Here is a 10,814-nt window from a genome sequence, read left to right on the forward strand (position 1 = left end):
CTCGGTCGGTGCGGCCCGCTGAGGCCCTCAACTATTCCCGTACGCGGGGGTCGGGAGCTGCGGCGCTGCGCCGGCGACTTACCCGCGCGAGGCACGCACTGCGTGCGGCCAGGATGCGGAGTTGGATCGGCGCTGGTTGGGAACCCTCGGGGAACGAAGGCGGACGGCGGCCAGCCGGCGCCGACGAACCCGTCGGGGAGGGGGCTGGTGGCAGGCGCGATCGGCACTATTGCTGACTGCCGGGAGGGAAGCTGCGCCCCGGCCGAGTCAGACTCAGCCGTTGCGGCCCCCCCGAGCCCGCAGCGCGTAGCGCGGAAGCCATACGCCCCCCCGATGCGGAGCGACAGACGCCCCCGCGACCGCGGTTGGTCGGGAAGGCTTTTCGGATAGAGGTCGGACGGTGTGTGTGGACGGCTTCCCGTGGTGCCGCCGCTATCAAGCCGGAGGGTTTGAGAAACGACATTCGCGGAAGGACCGGCGCGGCCGGCGGACGCTCGCACGCGCGGCGCCCGACACTCAGCCGCTCGCTCGGCCTCCGTGGATCGTGGCTAGGTGGGATGGATGCCAAACCGGGTCGTCTCGGTCTCGCCGCAGTACGGTCGCGCCGGGGCCTGCGGGGCGGCGCGGGGAGCGCACGCTCACGCGGCGGCCGGGGCGCTAGAGTGCGACCCGCAGTGGGTAGGAACCGTCCACCCGACGTCGGACGAGCCGAGGCCGATGGGGGCCCTACCAAGGCGGGTCATGAGTGCCAGTCGGTCAGTTGGGTGAGGGGGTACTCGGAGGCCCGCCGGGAGCAGACGGGCGACCGGGGATGGGGGGCGTACGCGGGCGGGCGCCGGGAGAAGACGGCCCGTCCGGGGTCGAATCTCGGCCTGTGTTTTCGGAGCCGGCCGGGCATCACGCTCCCTCCTTGGATGGACAACATTCGTAGTTGACACTTTGTGTCATTTTATCCGAGCGGGCGGGCGCCTCGAGAGGCGGACCGTCCGGGGCGACTCTCGGCCTGTGTTTTCGGAGCCGGCCGGGCCTCAAGCTCCCTCCTTGGATGGACAACATTCGTAGTTGACACTTTGTGTCATTTTATCCGAGCGGGCGGGCGCCGCGAGGCGGACCGTCCGGGGCGACTCTCGGCCTGTGTTTTCGGAGCCGGCCGGGCATCACGCTCCCTCCTTGGATGGACAACATTCGTAGTTGACACTTTGTGTCATTTTATCCGAGCGGGCGGGCGCCTCGAGAGGCGGACCGTCCGGGGCGACTCTCGGCCTGTGTTTTCGGAGCCGGCCGGGCCTCAAGCTCCCTCCTTGGATGGACAACATTCGTAGTTGACACTTTGTGTCATTTTATCCGAGCGGGCGGGCGCCGCGAGGCGGACCGTCCGGGGCGACTCTCGGCCTGTGTTTTCGGAGCCGGCCGGGCATCACGCTCCTTCCTTGGATGGACAACATTCGCAGTTGACACTTTGTGTCATTTTATCCGAGCAGACGGGCGCCTCGAGAGGCGGACCGTCCGGGGCGACTCTCGGCCTGTGTTTTCGGAGCCGGCCGGGCATCACGCTCCCTCCTTGGATGGACAACATTCGTAGTTGACACTTTGTGTCATTTTATCCGAGCGGGCGGGCGCCTCGAGAGGCGGACCGTCCGGGGCGACTCTCGGCCTGTGTTTTCGGAGCCGGCCGGGCCTCACGCTCCCTCAATGGATGGACAACATTCGTAGTTGACACTTTGTGTCATTTTATCCGAGCGGGCGGGCGCCGCGAGGCGGACCGTCCGGGGCGACTCTCGGCCTGTGTTTAAGGAGCCGGCCGGGCATCACGCTCCTTCCTTGGATGGACAACATTCGCAGTTGACACTTTGTGTCATTTTATCCGAGCAGACGGGCGCCGCGAGGCGGACCGTCCGGGGCGACTCTCGGCCTGTGTTTTCGGAGCCGGCCGGGCATCACGCTCCCTCCTTGGATGGACAACATTCGTAGTTGACACTTTGTGTCATTTTATCCGAGCGGGCGGGCGCCTCGAGAGGCGGACCGTCCGGGGCGACTCTCGGCCTGTGTTTTCGGAGCCGGCCGGGCCTCACGCTCCCTCCTTGGATGGACAACATTCGTAGTTGACACTTTGTGTCATTTTATCCGAGCGGGCGGGCGCCGCGAGGCGGACCGTCCGGGGCGACTCTCGGCCTGTGTTTAAGGAGCCGGCCGGGCATCACGCTCCTTCCTTGGATGGACAACATTCGCAGTTGACACTTTGTGTCATTTTATCCGAGCAGACGGGCGCCGCGAGGCGGACCGTCCGGGGCGACTCTCGGCCTGTGTTTTCGGAGCCGGCCGGGCATCACGCTCCCTCCTTGGATGGACAACATTCGTAGTTGACACTTTGTGTCATTTTATCCGAGCAGACGGGCGCCGCGAGGCGGACCGTCCGGGGCGACTCTCGGCCTGTGTTTAAGGAGCCGGCCGGGCATCACGCTCCTTCCTTGGATGGACAACATTCGCAGTTGACACTTTGTGTCATTTTGTTCGGCCTGTGTTTAAGGAGGCGGCCGTCCTCCACTCGGTCCGTGTTTAAGGAGCGACACTCGCGCTCCGGTTCGGCCTGTATTTAGGGAGGCGGCCGTCCTCCGCTTGGTCTGTGTTAAGGGCGACACTCGGTCCATGTTTGAGGAGCCTGGCCCTGACGCTCCTCTCCGGCCTGTGTTTAAGGAGGCGGCCGTCCTCCCCTTGGTCTGTGTTAAGGGCGACACTCGGTCCATGTTTGAGGAGCCTGGCCCTGACGCTCCTCTCCGGCCTGTGTTTAAGGAGGCGGCCGTCCTCCCCTTGGTCTGTGTTAAGGGCGACACTCTGTCCATGTTTGAGGAGCCTGGCCCTGACGCTCCTCTCCGGCCTGTGTTTAAGGAGGCGGCCGTCCTCCCCTTGGTCTGTGTTAAGGGCGACACTCGGTCCATGTTTGAGGAGCCTGGCCCTGACGCTCCTCTCCGGCCTGTGTTTAAGGAGGCGGCCATCCTCCCCTTGGTCTGTGTTAAGGGCGACACTCTGTCCATGTTTGAGGAGCCTGGCCCTGACGCTCCTCTCCGGCCTGTGTTTAAGGAGGCGGCCGTCCTCCCCTTGGTCTGTGTTAAGGGCGACACTCGGTCCATGTTTGAGGAGCCTGGCCCTGACGCTCCTCTCCGGCCTGTGTTTAAGGAGGCGGCCGTCCTCCCCTTGGTCTGTGTTAAGGGCGACACTCGGTCCATGTTTGAGGAGCCTGGCCCTGACGCTCCTCTCCGGCCTGTGTTTAAGGAGGCGGCCGTCCTCCCCTTGGTCTGTGTTAAGGGCGACACTCGGTCCGTGTTTAAGGAGCCGGCCCTGACGCTCCTCTTCGGCCTGTGTTTAAGGAGGCGGCCGTCCTCCACTTCCTTCCATGCACCACCACATTCGCAGTTGACACTTTGCCATTTTTTCAGAGAGGTGACACTTAGTCGTTTTTTCGAAAGTTGACACTTAGTCGTTTTTTCGAAAGTTGACACTTTGCCGTTTTTTCAGAGAGGTGACACTTAGCCGTTTTTTCGAAAGTTGACACTTAGCCGTTTTTTCGAAAGTTGACACTTAGCCGTTTTTTCGAAAGTTGACACTTAGTCACTTTTTCGCCACAGTGACACCTCCAGCGCGTGCCACGGCGCTTTTCAGGTCTTCTATCCGACCTTGTGCTGTCGAGGACGGCGTGTCCGACGCCGTGGGGAGACCAGCACCATCTCCTCCATACTCGTAAACGGGGTGCTTTGGAAAACGGGGGGAAAGTCGATGAGTACACTGACTACTGGGACCATTTCATTGTACTCTGGCGCACCTGAAGACCAAAAAAGGTACTGCACCTTAGCCCGGGTACCTCACCCCCTGGTACCTCGAGGAGAACTTAGAAAAATTTCGACAAATTTTTGGTGAGCTCCAGGGAGAGAGGCTGATTTTTCGCTTTTTGAGGCCGACCGCCGAACCGGCGCGGGGCGGACTCACAAGCCCCGCAGAGCCGTGGGCACTTAGTCGTTTTTTCAGAGAGGCGACACTTAGTCGTTTTTTCAGAGGCGACACTTAGTCGTTTTTTCGAAAGTTGACACTTAGCCGTTTTTTCGAAAGTCGACACTTAGCCGTTTTTTTGGAAAGTTGACACTTAGTCGTTTTTTCGAAAGTTGACACTTAGTCGTTTTTTCGCCACAATTGGCTCTGAGCTCCAGGGGGAGAGCCTGGTTTTTCCTTATTTCAGGCCGGCTGGGGAACCGGCGCGGGTCGGATGCACGAGCCCGGCAGAGCCGTGGGCACTTAGAAAATTTTCGCCGATTAAGCTGGGACCTCCAGGCGGAGACCGGCATTCCTCGTCCTCGGGGTTCGACCCAGGAACCGGCGCTGGGCAGACGCCGTAGCCACGCAGAGCCGTGGGCACTTAGAAAATATTCGCCAAGTTGGCTCTGAGCTCCAGGCGGAGAGGCTGGTTTTGCCTTATTTCAGGCCGGCTGGGGAACCGGCGCGGGTCGGATGCACGAGCCCGCAGAGCCGTGGGCACTTTGCCATTTTCTCAGAGTCGACACTTAGTCGTTTTTTCAGAGAGGCGACACTCTGTCGTTTTTTCGAAAGTTGACACTTTGCCGTTTTTTCAGAGAGGCGACACTTAGCCGTTTTTTCGAAAGTTGACACTTAGCCGTTTTTTCGAAAGTCGACACTTAGCCGTTTTTTCAGAGATGTGACACTTTGCCGTTTTTTCGAAAGTCGACACTTAGCCGTTTTTTCAGAGATGTGACACTTAGAAACTTTTTGCCAAGTTGGCTGTGAGCTCCAGGAGGAGACCGTTATTTTTCGTCATTCGAGGCCGACTGCGGAACCGGCGCTGGGCGGACGCCAAAGCTCGGCAGGGCCGTGGGCACTTAGAAACTTTTTGCCAAGTTGGCTGTGAGCTCCAGGAGGAGACCGTTATTTTTCGTCATTCGAGGCCGACTGCGGAACCGGCGCTGGGCGGACGCCAAAGCTCGGCAGGGCCGTGGGCACTTAGAAACTTTTTGCCAAGTTGGCTGTGAGCTCCAGGAGGAGACCGTTATTTTTCGTCATTCGAGGCCGACTGCGGAACCGGCGCTGGGCGGACGCCAAAGCTCGGCAGGGCCGTGGGCACTTAGAAACTTTTTGCCAAGTTGGCTGTGAGCTCCAGGAGGAGACCGTTATTTTTCGTCATTCGAGGCCGACTGCGGAACCGGCGCTGGGCGGACGCCAAAGCTCGGCAGGGCCGTGGGCACTTAGAAACTTTTTGCCAAGTTGGCTGTGAGCTCCAGGAGGAGACCGTTATTTTTCGTCATTCGAGGCCGACTGCGGAACCGGCGCTGGGCGGACGCCAAAGCTCGGCAGGGCCGTGGGCACTTAGAAACTTTTTGCCAAGTTGGCTGTGAGCTCCAGGAGGAGACCGTTATTTTTCGTCATTCGAGGCCGACTGCGGAACCGGCGCTGGGCGGACGCCAAAGCTCGGCAGGGCCGTGGGCACTTAGAAACTTTTTGCCAAGTTGGCTGTGAGCTCCAGGAGGAGACCGTTATTTTTCGTCATTCGAGGCCGACTGCGGAACCGGCGCTGGGCGGACGCCAAAGCTCGGCAGGGCCGTGGGCACTTAGAAACTTTTTGCCAAGTTGGCTGTGAGCTCCAGGAGGAGACCGTTATTTTTCGTCATTCGAGGCCGACTGCGGAACCGGCGCTGGGCGGACGCCAAAGCTCGGCAGGGCCGTGGGCACTTAGAAACTTTTTGCCAAGTTGGCTGTGAGCTCCAGGAGGAGACCGTCATTTTTCGTCATTCGAGGCCGACTGCGGAACCGGCGCTGGGCGGACGCCAAAGCTCGGCAGGGCCGTGGGCACTTAGAAACTTTTTGCCAAGTTGGCTGTGAGCTCCAGGAGGAGACCGTCATTTTTCGTCATTCGAGGCCGGCTGCAGAACCGGCGCGGGTCGGATGCACGAGCCCGCAGAGCCGTGGGCACTTTGCCACTTTTTCGCCACAATTGGCTGTGAGCTCCAGGAGGAGACCGTTATTTTTCGTCATTCTAGGCCGGTTGCAGAACCGGCGCGGCTCGGATGCACGAGCCCGCAGAGCCGTGGGCACTTAGAAAATTTTCAGAGAGGCGACACTTTGCCATTTTTTCAGAGAGGTGACACTTAGTCGTTTTTTCGAAAGTTGACACTTAGCCGTTTTTTCGAAAGTTGACACTTAGCCGTTTTTTCGAAAGTTGACACTTAGTCGTTTTTTCGCCACAGTGCCCACCTCCAGCGCGTGCCACGGCGCTTTCCAGGTCTTCTATCCGACCTTGTGCTGTCGAGGACGGCGTGTCCGACGCCGTGGGGAGACCAGCACCATCTCCTCCATACTCGTAAACGAGGTGCTTTGGAAAACGGGGGGAAAGTCGATGAGTACACTGACTACTGGGACCATTTCATTGTACTCTGGCGCACCTGAAGACCAAAAAAGGTACTGCATCTTAGCCCGGGTACCTCACCCCCTGGTACCTCGAGGAGAACTTAGAAAAATTTCGACAAATTTTTGGTGAGCTCCAGGGAGAGAGGCTGATTTTTCGCTTTTTGAGGCCGACCGCCGAACCGGCGCGGGGCGGACTCACAAGCCCCGCAGAGCCGTGGGCACTTAGTCGTTTTTTCGAAAGTTGACACTTAGCCGTTTTTTCGAAAGTTGACACTTAGCCGTTTTTTCGAAAGTCGACACTTAGCCGTTTTTTCGAAAGTTGACACTTAGTCGTTTTTTCGCCGATTTTGCTGGGACCTCCAGGCGAGGACCGGCGTTTTTCGTCTTCCGGGTCCGACCCGGGAACCAGCGCCGAGCGGACACATTCGCTCGCTAGTGCCGTTGGCACTTAGAAAATTTTTCGTTTGTCATGAGCTCCGGGCGGAGACCGGCGTTTTTCGTCTTCCGGGTTCGACCCGGGAACCAGCGCCGAGCGGACACATTCGCTCGCTAGTGCCGTTGGCAGTTAGAAAATTTTTCGTTTGTCATGAGCTCCGGGCGGAGACCGGCGTTTTTCGTCTTCCGGGTCCGACCCGGGAACCAGCGCCGAGCGGACACATTCGCTCGCTAGTGCCGTTGGCACTTAGAAAATTTTTCGTTTGTCATGAGCTCCGGGCGGAGACCGGCGTTTTTCGTCTTCCGGGTTCGACCCGGGAACCAGCGCCGAGCGGACACATTCGCTCGCTAGTGCCGTTGGCACTTAGAAAATTTTTCGTTTGTCATGAGCTCCGGGCGGAGACCGGCGTTTTTCGTCTTCCGGGTCCGACCCGGGAACCAGCGCCGAGCGGACACATTCGCTCGCTAGTGCCGTTGGCACTTAGAAAATTTTTCGTTTGTCATGAGCTCCGGGCGGAGACCGGCGTTTTTCGTCTTCCGGGTTCGACCCGGGAACCAGCGCCGAGCGGACACATTCGCTCGCTAGTGCCGTTGGCACTTATAAAATTTTTCGTTTGTCATGAGCTCCGGGCGAGGACCGGCGTTTTTCGTCTTCCGGGTTCGACCCGGGAACCAGCGCCGAGCGGACACATTCGCTCGCTAGTGCCGTTGGCACTTAGAAAATTTTTCGTTTGTCATGAGCTCCGGGCGAGGACCGGCGTTTTTCGTCTTCCGGGTTCGACCCGGGAACCAGCGCCGAGCGGACACATTCGCTCGCTAGTGCCGTTGGCACTTAGAAAATTTTTCGTTTGTCATGAGCTCCGGGCGAGGACCGGCGTTTTTCGTCTTCCGGGTTCGACCCGGGAACCAGCGCCGAGCGGACACATTCGCTCGCTAGTGCCGTTGGCACTTAGAAAATTTTTCGTTTGTCATGAGCTCCGGGCGAGGACCGGCGTTTTTCGTCTTCCGGGTTCGACCCGGGAACCAGCGCCGAGCGGACACATTCGCTCGCTAGTGCCGTTGGCACTTAGAAAATTTTTCGTTTGTCATGAGCTCCGGGCGGAGACCGGCATTTTTCGTCATTCGAGGCCGACGGGGGAACCAGCCGGAGCGGACACGTTTGCTCGGAAGAGCCGTTGGCACTTAGAAAAAATTCCGTGTCTCGTGAGCTCCAGGGGGGACAGGCTGGTTTTATTCATCCGTAGCCGACATGGGAACCAGCGCGGAGCGGATTGGTGTTGCGCTGCCATATACCTCATCTCTCTCAGGAGTCCCCCCCTTATACGTGCCGATGGTGTTTTGGAAAACGGGGGGTAACTGGATGAGTACACTGACTAGGGGGACCAGTACACTATGAGCCCCTGGTACCTAAAATGGAAGTATAGAGGCCGACTTTCGGGCAAGATCACGCCGGGTTAGGCTTCCAGGACCTCGGCGAAGCAATTTTAACGGGTTGCCCGGTTCTTTTTTGAACCAGCCCGGTTCTTTTTTTTATCCAGCCCGGTTCTTTTTACACTTCCAGCTGGAGCTCGGGAGCGGCTTTTTGCACAAGATCACGCCGTGTTAGGCTTCCAGGACCTCGGCTAAGCAATTTTAACGGGTCGCCCGGTTCTTTTTTGATCCAGCCCGGTTCTTTTTTTTATCCAGCCTGGTTCTTTTTACACTTCCAGCTGGAGCTCGGGAGCGGCTTTTTGCACAAGAACCCGCCGTGTTAGGCTTCCAGGACCTCGGCTAAGCAATTTTAACGGGTCGCCCGGTTCTTTTTTGATCCAGCCCGGTTCTTTTTTGATCCAGCCCGGTTCTTTTTACACTTCCAGCTGGAGCTCGGGAGCGGCTTTTTGCACAAGATCACGCCGTGTTAGGCTTCCAGGACCTCGGCTAAGCAATTTTAACGGGTCGCCCGGTTCTTTTTTGATCCAGCCCGGTTCTTTTTTTTATCCAGCCCGGTTCTTTTTACACTTCCAGCTGGAGCTCGGGAGCGGCTTTTTGCACAAGAACACGCCGTGTTAGGCTTCCAGGACCTCGGCTAAGCAATTTTAACGGGTCGCCCGGTTCTTTTTTGATCCAGCCCGGTTCTTTTTTTATCCAGCCTGGTTCTTTTTACACTTCCAGCTGGAGCTCGGGAGCGGCTTTTTGCACAAGATCACGCCGTGTTAGGCTTCCAGGACCTCGGCTAAGCAATTTTAACGGGTCGCCCGGTTCTTTTTTTGATCCAGCCCGGTTCTTTTTTTATCCAGCCCGGTTCTTTTTACACTTCCAGCTGGAGCTCGGGAGCGGCTTTTTGCACAAGAACACGCCGTGTTAGGCTTCCAGGACCTCGGCTAAGCAATTTTAACGGGTCGCCCGGTTCTTTTTTTTATCCAGCCCGGTTCTTTTTTTATCCAGCCCGGTTCTTTTTACACTTCCAGCTGAAGCTCGGGAGCGGCTTTTTGCACAAGAACACGCCGTGTTAGGCTTCCAGGACCTCGGCTAAGCAATTTTAACGGGTCGCCCGGTTCTTTTTTTATCCAGCCCGGTTCTTTTTTTTATCCAGCCTGGTTCTTTTTACACTTCCAGCTGGAGCTCGGGAGCGGCTTTTTGCACAAGATCACGCCTCTGACTTCAGCTCCACACCAGCTCTACCTCTGACTCCAGCTCTACACCATCTCTGCCTCTGACTTCAGCCCCACTTCCGCCTCCAACTCCGCCGCTAGCTCCACACCAGTTTCTGACTTCAGCTCCACCTCTGACTCCAGCTCCACACCAGTTCTGCATTTGACTTCAACTTCAGTTCCATCTCACACTACAGCTCCTCCTCCAACTCCAGTTCCACACCATCTCTGCCACTTACTTCAGCTCCGCTTCCAATTCCGGCGCCACACCAAATCTGCCTCTGACTTCAGGTCCGCCTATGACTTCAGTTCCGCCTACAGCTCCAGCTCCGCCTCCAACACCTTTTCCATGATGACATATTTTCTTTGGTTCCACCGGGATTTGAACTCGGGTCGCTGGGGTGAGAGTCCAGTGCACTATCCACTATACCATTAAGACTTCACTAGTGTTGCAGGGAAGGAATGTACACTATATGGTTTAATGGAGCATTCTCTGACTCCACCATCAGCTCGGCCTCTGACTTCGGCACCGCCTCCAGCTCTGCCTCTGACTTCAGCTCCGCCTCCAGCTCTGCCTCTGACTTCAGCCCCACTTCCGCCTTTGACTGTGCCTCCAGCTCCAGACCTCCTCTGCCTCTGCCTTCAGCTCCGCCTCCAGCTCCACACCAGTCTCTGACTTCAGCTCCACCTCCAACCCTGACTTCAGCTCTACCTCTGACTCCAGCTCCACACCAGTCTCTGACTTCAGCTCCACCTCTGACTCCAGCCCCACACCAGCTTTGCATCTGACTCCAACTTCATCTCCACCTCTGACTTCAGCTCCACACCAGCTCTACCTCTGACTTCATTTCTGCCTCTGACTCCAGCTCTTCACCATCTCTGCCTCTGACTTCAGCCCCACTTCCGCCTCCAACTCCGCCACCAGCTCCACACCAGTTTCTGACTTCAGCTCCGCCTCTGACTCCAGCTCCAAACCAGTTCTGCATCTGACCACAACTTCAGTTCCATCTCTGACCACAGCTTCTCCTCCAACTCCAGCTCCACACCATCTCTGCCACTGACTTCAGCTCCGCCTTCAATTTCGGCACCACACCAAATCTGCCTCTGACTTCAGGTCCGCCTCTGACTTCAGCTCCGCCTACAGCTCCAGCTCCGCCACCAACGCCTTTTCCATGATGACATATTTTCTTTGGTCCCACCGGGATTTGAACTCGGGTCGCTGGGGTGAGAGTCCAGAGCACTATCCACTATACCATGAAGACTTCACTAGTGTTGCAGGGAAGGAATGTACACTATATGGTTTAATGGAGCATTCTCTGACTCCACCACCAGCTCTGCCTCTAA

This window comes from Syngnathus leptorhynchus, unplaced genomic scaffold (assembly GCF_054491065.1).
Source record: "Syngnathus leptorhynchus isolate UIUO unplaced genomic scaffold, UIUO_Slep HiC_scaffold_25, whole genome shotgun sequence".
NCBI lineage: Eukaryota > Metazoa > Chordata > Actinopteri > Syngnathiformes > Syngnathidae > Syngnathus > Syngnathus leptorhynchus.